Below are 17,566 nucleotides of genomic sequence, written 5' to 3'. Positions count from 1 at the left end.
CTCAGCCCGGGTGGCCGACAACTTTTTCAAGGGGGGAAAAAAAACGAAAGATTTTTTTTTTCTAAACAAACGTTAGCTTTTTTCCGATTTCGAAATATTCGTTTGGTTTGGAAATGTCAGAATTTCGGTTTGTTGAGCAATTTGCATACTCGGCAGCAAATCAGAAGCCTGCATCGAATAACTCCGTGCTTCCGGACTTTTCCAATCTTTATAAGGTCGTGCATTTGCATATTATTTTCCAAAGTAGAGAACACAAGAAAAATGGATAAGTGGATAGAAATCAAGCCAAAACCTCAGCCCCAGAATATTTAAAAGAAGCTAACAAAGTTTATGGCGCTACAAAACGTAAAGGTACATTAAAAGCATCGCAGAAAGAGGAGTTCATGTGGCTTGTAGCAGACGACGCAAGGCAAATTGCATGAATGAAGATGAGTAAATGCAGGTACATACTGATGGCAGATGAAAAACAGCCATGTCATATGCATGCAATGAATGTTATCAGTAGATTTATTATAAACTTATTTTTAAAATGTTGTTCTGTTATATATTCTGATTATCAACCCTTAATACTTTGCAAAAATGTTTTTTTTTTTGCAATGAGTCGTCTTATTGTGTTTCAAGTTGTGAAAAATGGGACAGGCAACTTTTCAGAGTTGTCTGCCCTGGTGTCCGCTTTTTCTCATGAGTTTCAGACACTGAATAACTAGACTAATTGTAAGAGTAATTGCTTAAAAACTGCAATTCCTAGCTCACGTGGGAGAAAGAAAAGAAGAGGCCCCTCTGCGCTTGCGCCACGGGGAATTACCGTATTTGTTCTATGCAAGTGATTTGGATATTGTTACTAAAAATAGACCAAGAGTGTCTTGTGGGTCAAGAGATGTGGTTGCATTCTATGTTTTGCAATTTAGGTCAGCGATTTTTTTGGACTGATCAGTCTTTGCGCAAATACGGTAATGTACTACTGTTGGACCTCGTGTATAATGTGCACCCAGACTTATATGTTTATTTGTATAGCCCTAAATCATAAAAACTCTTAAAGGGCTGCACAGACCACCATCACATCTAAAGACATACACACACACCCTGAATTCATGTTTTTAATTGGTAGCTGTCCTTTTAACAAAATCAAACATGTACCTGCTACAAGTACATCAATCCCCCCAAAAACTATGTGTGTTCTGTTGCACCACAGAGACATTTTGAGTCTATTTACCGGTACGCTGACCGTGCCGTTGCCAGAGGTGACAGTTAGAGGAGCAGCAGGTGCTCGCAAAGCAATAACTTCCTGACCGCTAACAAAACCCATCTGTGGTGGAACCAGCGATGCTTTTCAAAGCAACGGGACATTTTCATGCTTGCAAATGGTCTACAGGTTAAAAATATTAATAATAATCTTCATAATAATCTTAATGATAGTAATTAAAGGTTGGGAAAAGGTATATATTGCCTACATGCCACAATATGGTAGAAACGGATGTCTGAACTCATTTAAAGGAGGGGTGCGTCGTATGAGGTGTCCTTAAAAGAACCGCTATATGCTTTCTATAATCGGCACGGCGAGTGAGTGGTTAGCATGTCCGTGGCACAGTTCTAAGGTCATGGGATCGAATCCTCCTGTGCGGAGTTTGCATGTTCTCCCCGTGCTTGCGTGGGTTTCCTCCCACATTCCCAAAACATGCATGTCGGGTTAATTGGCCGGTCTGAATTGTCCCTAGATGTGAATGAGCAAGTGAGTTGTCTGTCTCTGAGTGCCCTGCGACTGGCTGGTTACCAGTTCAGAGTGTCCCTTGCCCACTGCCCGAGGATAGCTGGGATGGGCCCTAGCACCCCCGTGGCCCTACTGAGGATAAGCGGTGCACATAATGGATGGATGGATACTTTCTATATCAGTCTCAGACGTTTCTCTCAAATGGGAAGTCCGGGTGCCAGCCAATCTTTGCAGTTTTGAGTCAGTAGCCCAGAGAACATTGTGTTCTGTAGCTATACAGAATAGGCACAGGATATGTCAAAAGAAAGCTTCAACCCTCATCTTTCATCAAGTTTTTTGAAAATACTCATTTCCCCCAAAAACTTCTGAGAAAAATGTTTTTTTGTGAAAGGATATATTTTAAGCAGAACTTTTACTTCTGTGCTTTTCTTTTTTTTTTGCTTTTGTGATACATCCAATATCCAAACAATGCTTTACATAAACACAAGAGTCCTTTGTTTGCAAAATAACAATTTATTGCAAGAACACTGATCTAATTGTTGAACTTTGCAAGAACATTCAAACACCTGACGTTTCTGGTGACGTTATCACATAATTTTGGTCAATTCAGGGCCGCTTACACACTCTCACTCGCTGGATAGGGAAAGCAAAGAAACACGAAGAAGTGGGGGCTCCTCTATGTGTCGATAAAGATCTTATTACCAAAAATCCTGCCATCTAGTGGTGATTTATCATACTGAAATCACTCGTAGAGCATTTATTCTTACTGCTCAGCAGCACTAAAGCCTTTACAATAGTTTCATTTATTTCATTATTATTTAAGTTTTTTTTTGTTTTGGCACTTAGCGACAATGCTTTGGAAAACATATTTGTATGTGTTGGCACCGAATGAGTTAAGTATATGTTAATAATGCCCAACTGAGTTTTAAAAACCCCTTATGCTTTAATTTCCACTCTGCCTATCTGCTTTTATATTACGTTTATCAAAGCTGTTTGGGACAGAACACATTAGATTTGAGGAATTGGGTAAAGTCCATTTAGAGGTGGACTTGCTGGTGTGTTTCGGATTGTTGCCTTGCTGCATGATCCAAGAGCGCTTGAGTCTGCAGGCCCAGACCGATGGCCGGAGGTTCTCCCTCAGGATCCTTTGGTAAACACCAGAATTCATTATTCTGTCAACCTCAACAAGTTGTCCTGGTCCTGAGGCAGCAAAGCAGCCCCCGACTGTCACACTGCCATCACCATGCTTTACTGTTGACATCATGCTTTTTTTTGTCAAATGCTGTATCAATTTTATGTCGGATGGGCAGCACACCTTCCAAAAAGCTCAATAATTGACTCTTCAGTCCGTGGAATGGTTCACCAAAAGTCTTGAGGATAATCAAGATGCTTTTTTGGCAAATGACAGACAACTATTTGTGTTATTATGTGACAGCAGTGGTTTTCCCTGGGAACTCTTCCATAGATGCCGACTTGGCCAGTGTCTTTCTTATGGTGGCGTCATGAACAGTAACTGGTGCTACCTTAAACGGGTAGTTCATGCTAGAAACCCCTCCAAAATGGCAGATTTGAAACAGTTTTGCTAAGATTAGTGGGCAAAGATTACCGGAGAGCATTGTGAGAGACTCATTACCAATTATCATCAACGTTGTTAGGTTCAGGGGACTTGTTTTGATTTTTTTTTTGTGCCTTTATAAATGGAATCAACATTTCAAGACTGCATTTTGTATTTCCTTGGGTTGTCTCGGTGGGATTTTAAAATTGGTTTGATGCTATGAAACATTTTGTGAGTGATGAATATATAAACAAACACAGAATTCAGGAAGGGGCAAATAACTTTTCGCGGCACGATACTTTTGAAAAAGTTGGTGGCACAACGCTACACGAAGCTCCCCAACTTCAAAATATATCCTTGGCACCAGGATTTGTTTTCAAAAACAGCCCAAGATACTTCATATGGGTAACAAAACAAAACCTGACTAGAAGTGCAAGTAGTTCCCGCCCTCAACGCGTTGGCCATCCATCATGTTTATCTCCTGCGTCAGCGTTAAAATTCAGATTGCCGCGACGGCTTCTTCCTTCGGAGGTCTCGGGCGAATCTCATCTCATCACCTCATCAATTTTGAAGACTCTGCTCCGCCGGGCCTCCATTTTTTCCTAGCCCGGCCCACTTTTACCAGCTTTCTCCCTTGATTTGTTTCCTATGACTGGATGCTTAGATTGACTGAACACAGTGTTCCCTTAGATCTACTGCTGTATTTTCTTTTTTTATATGACCTCCGATGTCTTGCCGGCTATAGCTTGAGGGCTCACTAAAAATGTGGTGTTGAAATCGTGTCTCATCTTTTTCAAAAGTATGAGCTGATAAAGTTTTAGTGTATTTGATACCAAGAAATTATAATGTGTTGGCCATTTCAGACCAACAGTGTTGACTCCAAATTTAAAGTTAAAGGTGGTGTCCGTAACTTCAAAATATTATACTTACGGGCTGAAATCATCACAGCCTCTGTCATGACTTTTTGTTGCATGTGCAAGTACGGTGACTTTCTTAGACGCGCTAATTTTTCTGTGTTTATAAATACAGTACTTTCTTTTTTTTGTCTTCTGTATTGAACTCAATTATTACCCAACACCTATAAAGTAGAGTCATTTCTGTGTTTGTAAACAAGTGTGACGTTGCCAAGCTGCGCGTGCATTGTTAAAGCAGAATGGCAGAATTCATGTCAGTCTATAACAGCCTATTGACAAAAATTGTAGATCATAGATAGGAACAGTTTAAAATAGTACAAAGTATGTGTTAGCAGTAGGAGCACAGTGGCTGAGTTGTTGGCGCGTTCGCGGCACAGTTCTGAGGTCATGGGATCAAACCTTCCTGTGTGGTGTTTGCATGTTCTCCCCGTGCTTGTGTGGATTTCCTCTGGGCACTCCGTTTTCCTCCCACATTTCAAAACCACGCATTTCAGGTTAGTTGGCCAAATTGTCCCTAGGTGTGAATGAGCGTGTGAGTTGTCTGTCCCTCTGTGCCCTGCAACTGGCTGGCAACCACTTTAGGGTGTTCCCTGCCCACTGCCCGAGGACACCTGAGATGGGCTCCAGCACCCCCGCAACCCTACTGAAGATAAATGGTGTTGATAATGTGTTTGTAAAGAAGTGTGACGTTGCCAAGCTGCGCGTGCATTGTTAAAGCAGAATTACCTTGAAGTGCTTGAATTTGGCCATGAAAGAGATGTACAAACCCTGGATTATACAAGCGAGTGAAAAAAGTTTCTCAAAAGTAACTCAGGGCTGTTTAAACTTTAGATATACATTGTAAATATGGCAACCATGCACGAATTTCCTGGAATTAAAGAATGGTTGCCTTTACAGTTCCTCCTTCAACCCGCAATAAAAAGAACAAAACGCAATATCACAAGAATCTTATTTCCTCACCGTTAGCCGCCAAAGATGCTGCGAGACCATTTATGTTGTAACCGAGAGAAGAAAGTTCTTTTTATTTTGCTGAGTGTGATGTCTTGTGCGGCCAAATAAACGTGAAGAACAGTCGTAATAAGGCTTTTATGGCGAGCCCCTGCAATATACAGCACATACTGCGTACTGTGTATTTCTCTCGGGTGGCCCGCAAGAACGGCAATATACTCGCTGGTAGCGGCCGCAACCACATGAGGACAATTCCGAAGCTCTTTTTATATTTTCCATTACATAGCTGCTGAGTCAAGACTTTTTTTCTTTTTGTTCGGTTAGTGGCCAACATTACCCCGCTAACATTGTTAGGATAGTGTTTGAAAAATATTATATGGGTGTTGTTTGTTTTTCATGTATCATTTTAGTTAATTTGAATCCAAATATAAGGCTCCAACTAACGATTACTTCAATAATCGATGAGTGAGTAAACTATTTTTCGCTAAATTGGGTTTTTTTATTTCGTTCTCGTTATTCGAAAATTGAATATTTGGTACCATGGAAAAATAGTGCACCAAACCACAAAATATTCCAAAATGTAAAACAGTAAATAATCCAAGTCTTTGTCACATAGCTTAACAATAAACAGAAATAGATACAAAAGTATGCTATACACCTGCAAATATGTAAGATACTTTTTTTAAAGTGCAAAAAAAGACAGGCTACATCGGAGGAAAATGTGAGTAATTAATCAGAACAAGAATATCTGGTCCATCGGATTACAGTCCCAAGGCTCCTTCTGCCGGACCTAAGTGCCACTACAAGTTTCTTTGCCGGATCAAAAGGATGCCATGCAAAAAATCTTGCATCGCCCTTTGCTGGATTTGAGTGGTAGAGCCCAACTACAATACAATGTCGCAGTAAAATTCAACGCATAAATCGCGCGACGCAATGAATCAATGATGACATTTGATGAAATGGTTTGATTTATAGACTAGAAAAAGGGAATACATCATAACCCCTCTTCTAAAAAGACTTATCGCCATTTTTCAGAAATTTTCTTTATTTTTGCCTGAATGGAATGTACAAAAGCGATAAAAAAATAATACAAAAACACCATAAAAAATAGATTTGTCATTCTGAAATGGCCATGACAGTATGAAAATAAAATATATTTTTGCCTCATGTATTGCAGGTGTACAGATGCTCCCCTACTTACCATTCGTCTTCCGAAAAACAGTCGATACGAACATTTTTTCCAGGAAGTCGAAAAATATCCGGACATAGATTTTGTATTGTGTGCACCTTTTTCCGAGTAGAGGGCAGTACTGTAGTTCTTCTTTCCGCCACTACCGGCCTGTGGCGCTGTGAGAGCTTACTCAGCATCCACACCGAAGAAGAAATCCGCCTTCCTCTTCCCTAGTTCGTGTGTAAACATACTATACATTTTTATCGTTTAATATCTCGTTTATCCATTCAATATTGTTGGTGTAAAGAAAAGGTGAGCCGTTTTATTTTAAATAAAAGTGGAATAAGAAAGCTTGACGCGGTTGAGAAAGTGGTTGGATCGCTTTTTTTGGTCCACTCTCTAACACGGAGGAGGACCTCTTGAAGCTTATCTTCCAAAAGTAAGTTAAACTCAATTCAGTGCTTGAATTTGGCCATGAAAAAGTTGTACCAACCCTGATTAATATCCAAAAGGATAGCATTTGCTAAACTGTTGCCATGGTTTTGAGTTAAATTTGCTGCCAATTCAAAGCCAGCAGCAACCTTTGTCCTTCGGGAGAGGTTTTTTTTCATCTTCCTACAATGCTAAAATTGCACGTGCATCCGTGGGCGTCTAAGGCATCTAAGCTAATGAGGCTAACCAATTAAAACCAGCAAGCTCTTCATTAGCAGGTCTATGATGACAACTTGTGAGTATCTAACTTCCTCAATCCGTAGTTAGTAGGCATAAATAGAGAAGGAACAGAGATTCCCTTGGTGCAAAAAGGAAAAAATCACTTGAACGCAACACAACCGAAAATCGTCCGTGCCCTCGCTTTTTGTTATATTGGTAGGACCAACAACCTTTTTCTAACAGCCACCAATTAAGCTTTTTAACTCACAAGTTTGGCAACGCTGTTTTCAAATGCATTTTTGTATTTATTTTTATATAAATAAGTAAGGTCTTTAACCCTCTTATTACCATGGGTGCACCTGCGCCCCCGTATTACAAGCACTATTTAAATGACCAGAACTCCGCGACCATAAAAAAAAAATCCAATTGAATCAAAGTATTTTACAAAACATCCACAAGGTTGCAGCAATTTCCCACAATCGTATCTCATAGGCATCCTTGTGTGACATCGGACCAATCACGGGCGAGAAATGACTCAGGCGGGGCATAATAAGTAAAGCATTTTTTGTCATTTGTAATGGAAAAACAACAATTTGAATCCTTTGAATATTACTTTATTAGTTTTTTTGTCAAAGTAGCAATGAATTGGGTTACTGATGTGTGACGTGGGTCTCTTTCGCCAGGAATGGCTTCACCATCTACCACACAGGCCGATAAAAAGCCTGGTCATGGTCAACAATAGTTAACAATATATGAGAAACTAAGAGAGCAAGACTCAAAAACATTTTTGTATATATTTATAACCGTTTATATTTCCAGTTTATTTCGTCTTCCTATGTGTTCTTGTTCAGTTCCAGTCTCTACCCCATTATAATTCTGAAAAATCCAAGTCCGTTTTTTGTTCTGTTTTTCATTTTAAACTGATAATACATTGTCTTAAAACACTTATGGTGGATGGTAGTTTCGGTTGTTGTGGGAAAAAAGACCAAACGTAAGCATTTATAACATGATTTCTGATCTTTTCACAGCCAAATTAACCCAAAAATCAAGCGGCTTATGATATTTGGTCAATAAAGAGTTAACGTTTTTTTTTTAACCAAAACACTGTTTTACCTGTTGTACTTTGTTGTAGTTTGTGCTCTCTATATGAGCACCACAAAACACAAGAATTTTTTTTTTTTGTTACGCTATACGAAGGGAAATTTTGTTCACTGCATGTGACTGCTTACAGCCAGCATCAGATTGTCAAGTTTGTGCATGCAAACTACTACAGCCATAAAAAATGATGCTTTGAATATATTTTGTTTGTAAGTTAATTTAAAGTTACAGTAGTGTTGGGAAGTGAGGACCTGAAATCACTATTGAATGTGTTTTTGGTGATCAGGAAGATGTGTTTTAAAGCTATTTACGGTTCACTGCTATGCTTTTGGGAAGATGGGAGTGGGAAAATCCTTCATCCTTCCTATATCTGTACCGCTAATCCTCACTAGGTTTGAGGGGTTGCTGCTGTTTCTTGGGCAGTGGTTAAGGAACACCCTGAACTGGTTACCAGCCAGTCACAGGCCACACAGAGACAGACAACTGATCAAACGCTCAATCATGCCAAGGGACAATTTGAAGTCACCAGTTCCCCCATGTTTTTCAGGGGGGAATGTGGGAAGAAACCGGAGTGCCCAGAGGAAACCTACTGAGGCAAGTGGAGAACATGCAAACTCTGCACAGGAAGGCTGGTAGCTGGATTTAAACCCATGAACTCAAAACTGTGCTGCGGATGCGCAAACCGCCCGAGCAAAACAATACGTGTTCACTCATTTCATATCAGTCAAATTAAGAAGAAGTACTACTGTCATTGAATTGTGTGCTTTGTTGAAGTTTGAATAAGTGCTCGTAACCTTGTAGTTGGCTTTGGTGTGCCACCGCGAAGCTCTCGTTTCCGGGAATCGCCGGTGGGTGCTGCCTTCTTCACCGCCTTCACAAATGTCACACCGGGGTTCCGAATTCCCGGAGCTCGGGAGCTCGCGCTGACAATCCCGCTGACGCTTTGTGAACACCGTGCTGATCCGTGACCCTTTGTTGTTGCTGTTTATTTTTACCAAAATACAAGAAAGGAGAGGGGGTTATTGATAGCTTCCCGGGTCTTCTTAGTTTGGGGTCTTCTTGCGACTTCTTTGTCGACACCTCACAAAACAAGAACACGGACAACACACACACACACACGCCCTGCAGGAATGTTCCAGAAGTGTCGGTTTTGACACCTCATCCCTATTTATTCCAGCCAAACGCATTTGCATCAACCAGACAGGAAGGAACTGGCAAAGCTTATCAGGATGGACTTGTGAATTATCTCAAAGGGTTTTTAAAAAAATGGATTTACTTATTTATTTTTCTGTTTGTTAATCATCAGACACATCGCAATGGACTTTTAGTATGACATCATTTCTCATTACATTATATTCAATTATAGTTGGAAGCTCGTCGGGAAGTCGGTTCGTGACTTGACACTGCAATTACATCATGTTGACATTTTAAATGTCACTAGAGGAAAAAAAATAGAAAGAAGCTGGATTTGTCCTAAAGATAGAAAGTGCTCATTGTTTTGGTTGGCTCCGGGACGCTGAGCACACGCATAAAACGTCAACACAATTCTTTGTTAGAGTGTATGTGTTTGTTTGCAACTACTGGACTATGAGGGCAATAGTCAGCAACGTTTTGCCAGTTAGTCGGTTGATCAACAGATAACTATGTTGCTTGAGCGTTTTTTTTTATGGGGCGGCAGTGGCTCAGGAGGTAGAGCGCTCGTCTTGGGATCAAGAGATCGCAGTTCGAATCCCGGCTCCTCCGTGTTAGATGTCGAAGTGTCCTTGGGTAAGACACTGAACCCCTAATACCCTCAATAAGCAGGTTAGCGCCTTACACGGCTGCACGGCCGCTATTGGGAACTGTGAAGCACAATGTAAAGCGCTTTGGGAAGTCTTGACTTGAAAAGTCCTATATAAATGCAGATCATTTCATTTCATATTTTTCGCCTGGGGAACTCATTATTTTGGACAATTAGTTGGTCAGTTGTTAATAAGGTCAGTCAGTATTTTTTAGATAGGTATTTGCCTACTGGTTGGTATGTTTGTTGGTCGGTTTGTATGGTTAGTGAAATAGTGTGTCATTGTGTGTTGGGTGTTGTAGACCTATTGTACATGAAGTATATCAGCTTTTATTAAAAATTGATATTTTCAATGCAGACTACAAGTTCAAACTAATGTCAGGAACTTTAACCGAAAGAACAAAGTTCAGCCTGATGTCAATGAACCACGAGACAAAGGTGCGAACGGGTAACTGAAGCTTTGGTTCTCTGTTGACCAATACAACGTTCCGAAAAACCAAACGAAACTTTGAGAAGTGGCTGATGACACAAAATTGTGCGAACAGGTAGCAAGCAGAAAACGGAAGTTGCGGTTTCCTGTTGACCTATACGCCTCAAAAAAGGTATAAAAATCTTGCTTCAAAATGTCATGGAGAGACTATTGCAAAAATGTGTCCGAATGAAGACTTGTATTGCGGTGGTCTTCAGAAAATATTCTGCCCCCAAAATAATCTCGAGAATAAGTTCATCTCCAACCTCTTAATTTACCAACATTCTCCTCACCCAAAATTCAACGACACGCAAAGGACAAGACCAGAATCTCATGATCCTTAAGTGGTTAGTGATAGTTTTAACTTATATATATTATTACATATTCTTATACATATATCAACTGGCTGGTAATTCGAGTGGATAATTAGTTGGATCAGCTAGTTAATTTATAAGAGTTGTGATGAGTGAATTAATTATTTTTGGCCAGTGAGTAATTAAACTGGTAGGTCACTTGTTGGTTGGTTATTCAGCTATTTGTTGGTTCGAGGGCTGTTCTAAGTTAGTCAGATAGTGGTTGGCTAATTAGGTGCGTCGTTGCACATTTTAGGGGTTAGATAGTTGGATAATTTATACGTTGGTTGTTTAGCGGTGAGCAGTTTCACAAGCCGGTATGTTGATTGGTAAGAAATTAGGTTCAATCCGATTTTAGTTTAATAGTATAGGATATTTATATGCAAGGTTGGTTAGTTTGTTAGGTAGTTTGTCAGTGTAACAAAAGCTCATCTTTGGTGGGTCACATGTTGGTTAGTAGTTTGATTATCTATTTGTTGGTAAATGGGGTGTTAAGTTAGTTACAAAGTTAGTCCGATGGTGTTTGGCAAAACAGTTGTATCATCAGACATTTTAGGGTTAGATAGTTGGTTATTTAGTTTCTTATTTAACAGTGTGCAGTTTCATACGCCGGTACATTGGTTGGTAAGATTTTTATCGGTTAAGAGTCAATCCATTTTTTGTGGAACAGTTATTTTAGGGGATATTTATTTGCATGACAGTGAGGGTCGACAGATATTATTGAGCTAGATAGTCGGTTTGTGTAAACGTTGGTTGGTCAGTCGGTTATTTAGCAGTGAGCAGTGTTTCATAAATCAGACCGTTAATTAGTCAGATTATTATTCCACCTCAATAGCTGTTAGTCAAATGCTTGTTTCGAGATTTAATTGCATTGTTTGCACAGTGGCTTGTTGTGTTACATTTCAGTGAAGCGGACCCAAAAAAAGAGACATGGTTTGAATGACGAGAGTTCATCGGTTGGCAAAGGGGAAAAAAACAGCTTTCAAAAACACTGTCCTGAAAACGCTCACGGTTGGGCAAGTTTAGGGTCCAGAACCAATCGACCGAGGTATCAGGGAGCTAGAAGAATAGGCAAGCAGTAATACTAATGGTTAGGAACAATCCAACAGCTTCTGCTGTTGGCTCAGTCCTTAAATTCTGGTTTATTGAATGCAGTCAGGTGTGACGGCTGGTTTGTCTGCCTGTGTGCGCCCTCTGGAGGACGGCAGTGTGCTGGACAGGTCAGTTGGTCGGTTAGTTTAGTTGAAAGTGTAACAAAACCTCTTTTATCCAGCTAAAACCCCGCAACTAAATCGTCAGAAAACAAGAAGATTGGAACGTTTGTCTTGTGAAGTCTTCCCACAAGGCACACCCAGTCACTCACCAGTCATCAAAGCTTGAGGGCTCGTTACGTTGTGTACTGTAGCACTGACGCTTTGCTTTGAAAGATGTGGTAGCACGCAGCGTTGCTGTCCTTGGTGGAGGCTCCTCCGTGTTGGTTTGCAGTAATTACCTCCTCCCGACTCCCTCTCCACCCTGCTCATAATTTGACGCCCGCAGGGATCCGCTTGACACGATCCACATCAACTTGTTTGAATTCAAGCGGGGACGCGGGGAAGAAGGGAGCAAAAGCGGCGCCGCAGGGGGTAAGTGGGTGCCAGCGACTTGATGCCAACAAAAGGAAAGAGTCCTGAAATATTTGCTTTGGATTGCAACACTCCGACATCAGCTGAAGGCTTTACCTCCTCCAGGCATATGGAGCAAACCAGGACAGGTCTTGCGCTTACATTTGTTAGTGAGTTAGTAAATTGGTTGGATTCAGAGTTATGAGTAAAACAGATCTCGAATTTGTGATCTTGGACAAATATCGAGCAGGGAACAACAGTTACTACATCTACATGCCGGCAATAATCCGACTGGGATCAGAAGTTGGATTTTTGTTGCAATCTGAATGAATCGGTGATATGCCAAGAGACAAGTCAATAACCCGGTATACATGGGTTTTGTGAGTATTCCAACTACAAGGGTGAAAAAGAGCGTCGTCATTACACATCATTTCGGCATTTAACTTTTGTCACTCACAAAATACAACAAAATACTGCTTGTTTCCGCTGCACTCCAAAAGTAAGTTCCATTTTATCAAGTACTGTCTAAACAGGTTGTGCTCGTTTGTAAATGGTAAGTGATGTGCATTTAAAAAGCTCTTTTAAATCACTGAGTACGTGGGTTGCCTGGGCTTACACAACATATGGATGGATACAACTGCTGCACATGCTATATACAGTCTTTCGCATTTTCACCATGTGGGCAGAATATAAAATAGAAATGTCCTTGAGAAATCAACCAAAGCACATGAGGCTTATTTTAGAGAGTAATTTCGAAGTTAGCATGTTTCTTTGTACTCCCAAGTCCCACAATGCATCGCTGTATAAAAATATCCATAGTCATATTAGACCCCCCAGAAAAATTCTGGAGCTGCGAAAAAAGCCTTATATATGTAGGCCTTATAAGGAAAGAAATATACTGTGCCCATCTGTGTTCATCGGGAAATTTTAAGAATGTGTCCTGTTTGTGTACCTACATAAAACATATATTTTTCCATTATCAAACATTTTTGAAAAAGCGCTGGGGAGCCACTAAGGAGTGCCAAAGAGCTGCATACGGCTCCAGGGCATGTTGAGCAGGTCAAGAAGTCCACATTTGTTGGCGATAGAAAGCATCTTCCTCTACCTTTTGGCCAGCAGCACGTTTGTTGGTCCAGAGAGTTTTGTTAGACTGACAGCTTTTGGAGAAACTGGAAATTGAGAAGAATTTGCGCTTATGTAATGAAGTATTTCAAGCTGTTATAGATTCGAACAACTCGCTAACGCAGAGGACACACAGGAAGAAAAGGAGTGGAGCACTTGTTTAGCCAATCAGAATGCACGATGAAAATCCACGAAGTAGTGAAACCAGCAAGGGATTACTGTCGTGGCAATACACCTGTTTCCTATCAGATTATTGTCCAAAGAGTCCTGACCTTTCGACTGTGCCCATCAGGGTCTTATCCTATTATACTGGACAGGAGGTACTAAAGCTTTATCTTTTTTTGTCCAAAAATAAACGTTCCTGGATTTTGTTGATAAAAGCTAGCCTTAGCCGATGAATCAACCGGACCCTGAAGGCATCGCCAATTCTCTTTCACCTCAGCAGGACGTGTCTCCTGGTCAGTAAAGCAGAATCGGCGTACGTGATCATCACCGTCGTCACCATGATGACTCACAATGACTCATCGGACCGAGTGTGGTCAGGGGACGCACATGTGTGAGTGTCCAAGCACCTCAGCATTTCTTCACGCTTTCAACACCCCAAAGCAAAGTGGTGACAAGTCCGAAACAATCAAATTAAAAGGACTGCAGGGCACCGAAGTGACGCATCAGGTGATATGGGCCCAGGTTGCCGTGGCAACATTTACCGATAGGATACGAACCGTAAGATCTCTAGGCGTCGACAGCTTCACACTTCACCTTCACTGACCCGTCCATTTGTTTACCCTTCAACACCTTGTCACGACTTTCTTCGTTGTTACCGTGGAAACTGAGGTGACACACAAAAAAACATTACCTGAGGATGAACCGCCTCCTGGACACTTTCAGTCTGCTGTTGGTTGAACAAATCCGCGATTATTACGTACTGGATTTCTGATGAGCTGATGACTTCACATCATGAGGTGAAATTGATGTTTACTGTGCCGTTCATCGTGTTGGTTGGATCCCTTGCACCAATGTCTTGGGCAAGTACAGCCTGGTGGCACCCATCCCTCTCCAGGCCAACATATGTTTACACCAAAAAATATTATTAATAAATATTGACCCATTTCACGTGACATCGCGTTGCCTTCCCCGAAATTATGAGCGTCATGACAGACAGCAAAAGCACCTATGCGTCCTGCAGACTAAGAAGTTGAGTTGAAGCAAATATAAATGACCACAGAAGAAGAAACTAACCACGAATTTTTACGATGAGAATTTCTTGCTGTGGGATGGTCTGTGCAAACCGGCAAGGTTATAAGCCCAGGCATTTTATTGTACCTATTTTGATGGAGACAGACAACGTGGATCTCTCAAATCAATCAGAGGGACTGGCCGCCCTCAAAGTACCCCAGGATTTGCAGCGGGCATTTTTCACAAGGTATGTATTATGTATTTCTACAGCAAATGTATGTTAAATAAGTGCGGGTCACGTGAAAGATACTCAGTGTAGCTACCGATAAGTAAGCAAGTGGTACTGTAGTTGAGTGTGTCTGAAATTTTCTAAATGCAATGGCCTATTCAAAATGACCAAAATTGAGCAGTTTTCATATCCAGTCAATTTGAGATTTAAAGGTACCCTGTATTAAACATTTTAGCATACACAGCTAACGTACGTGTCTTATCTTTGCCATTTTGAGGTGCCTCCTCATCAGCACAGCAATCTGGCCGGTAAGAATTGGTAAGGTTCCAGACTTTTTTAAGATCCTTGATACTCCAAATTACAATAAAGTGGTACATATCTCTTGAACTGAAGTTAAGCAGACTGGGCGATTTGGTTAGATCTGTGAATAAAACCGGAGGAAGAAGTTGTGGGTTGGTAGCTAGCTCCGCTATCCTCTGTTTCTCTATATCAGCGCTCTTTGTGCTTTCCGACAAGGTGACCCACCTTATCCGACAGCTATTGATTAGTCATTGCCAATGGTGTTGAATAGTATAACTTTTGTTGTTGTTGTCTACTTTGTACTGGCCTCGGCTAGGGGGAGTACTGTTTTCTATGGTTTACTGCCGTCCGTCATGGCGTCATCGCCTGGTTAGGTCACATGTGTGCAAAGGGTCGATAGGAACTGACATATTTCATTATAACAACAGTAACAACAACCCCCTACCCCTTCTCAGCCACACTCATTCCTATCCCGTGACTGAATAATGACGACAGTGACCCTAATTGAATATCTGGACACGTCGTCATTAAGCAAATCTACTTTTATTGCCTTTTTTCTTATGCCCCCCCGAGGCTAACTTACTGAGAGTAAACCCCCTTTCACGCACACATTGATTTACATTTGTGCGTGAATAAGTGTGTTCCAAAAGCTAATTTTCCTTCCCCGACTGCTTCTTGAAACCTTTAACCTCGTCCATGTTTCACGCGGAAACCTGCCAAAGGGAGGCAATCCCGCCTTGCATAATGGCGGCGCGAACCAACGTTAATAAAGTTGATTAATGACGGATTTTATTAACCAGCTAAAAGTCTTTGTCTACTTTCTGGTGCATTAGAACACAATATACATTTTTAGTGTGATAAGTTTTCGGTTGGAAAAATACCAAAATCAATTTTTTAGGTTTTATCCATTGATGTGAGGCAGGTCAGGCAGTGCCTCACCTGTTATTATGGAAATATACAGTAACTACTAAATTAAATGGGTAGATGTAGTCAGTGTTAAATGAAATGATCTGCATTTATATAGCGCTTTTCAAGTCAATGACTTCCCAAAGCGCTTTACAATGTGCTCCACATTTCCCAATAGCGGCCTTGTATTGCAGCCATGTAAGACGCTAACCTGCTTATTGGGGGTATTAGAGGTTCAGTGTCTTACCCAAGGACACTCCGACATGTAACACGGACAAGCCAGGATTCGAACTGGGATCCCTCGATCCCAAGACGAGCGCTCTACCTCCTGAGCTACTGTTCTTTCTCATTTAACTTCAAATTTTGTATTTCTATTTTTCAAATTTGAGGAATCTTCCCATCTTATTACCTATATTACGCACTATAAATTTCCCTACGGGGATGAATAAAGTATCTATCTATCTCTATAAAGTGCACTGGATTATAAAGCGCATGGGATCAAAACTCCAGTAAGAGCTAGGGTTGCATTAAAATAAAATACATTAAAATTAAAACAATTTATTTCATAGAACATAAATCAGCATTATGACATCTAGTTTCACCACTGAAATTTCGCTTTGATTTCAATTTGGTTTGCATTGAGGTAAAAAAAAATCATAACTTTTGATAGGAATGAGCTAGAGACTTGTTTCTTTTTTTGACGTACTTAGAAATTGATGGCGGGTTTGACATACCTGGCATAGACTTCAACGATTTTTTTCGATGCTACAGGTAGCTTTCTTTCTTGCTCTGCCAATCCAATACCGAATAAGATGTAGGTTCATTTATTTGGTAATCTAACTTGCCTCAGCTAGTCACAGCCCTCATTGCACAACACTGGTTTATCAATAAGATTTATTTTTTTTACCAGAACATTGTCTACCCATAACATTGCTTGAGGTTTGCTTTTTATCTAAAAAAAAAAAAAATCAATGTTCTTCCTTCCCATACTTCCTGCTGTTAACTCTTCTCTTAGGACTCAAAAGTCGAGCGGCGTTTTCACAGCGGCGTTCACACATTGGCGCTGGAGATATTTTTGGCAGGCACACTGGGAAAATACTTGCAGCACTTCTTCCTCCTCGTTGTCACTCAATGAATGAATGTTATTGAGGTGACATCAGAATTCTTTGCATAGCGGATAATGAAATGAGGGAGTTTCTTTGTAAGTTCCTGCACCTTGATTGCATCACAGGTTACAAGATTCAGCAATGAGTTAGGGGTAGGTATTTTTCAAATTTATCCAAGCAAAGGATATTTTAGCATTTAAGTGGGGAAGACATCAGGGGATATGACGAAATTTGGCATTGAACGGGAAGAAGGAAATCCCGATCGCACTAAATCAAAACCAATGAATAAAGCAGTCATTTTGAATTTGAGTTTGAAATGATTAAAAAAAATCATTACGCATTCAAATCCAACGAATAATTACATTGAAAGATGGGCTGCGTAATTTGAGGTATCCTTAAAAAGTTTAAAATTCAACATTTTCTGTATTAAGTGTTAACAATGCCCAACTGAGTTCAAAGAGCCTTTACATGTGTTT

Source organism: Urocampus carinirostris, chromosome 16 (assembly GCF_059441175.1).
Source record: "Urocampus carinirostris isolate Australia breed hairy pipefish chromosome 16, RoL_Ucar_1.0, whole genome shotgun sequence".
Classification (NCBI taxonomy): Eukaryota; Metazoa; Chordata; class Actinopteri; order Syngnathiformes; family Syngnathidae; genus Urocampus; species Urocampus carinirostris.
This window is presented reverse-complemented; position numbering follows the sequence as displayed.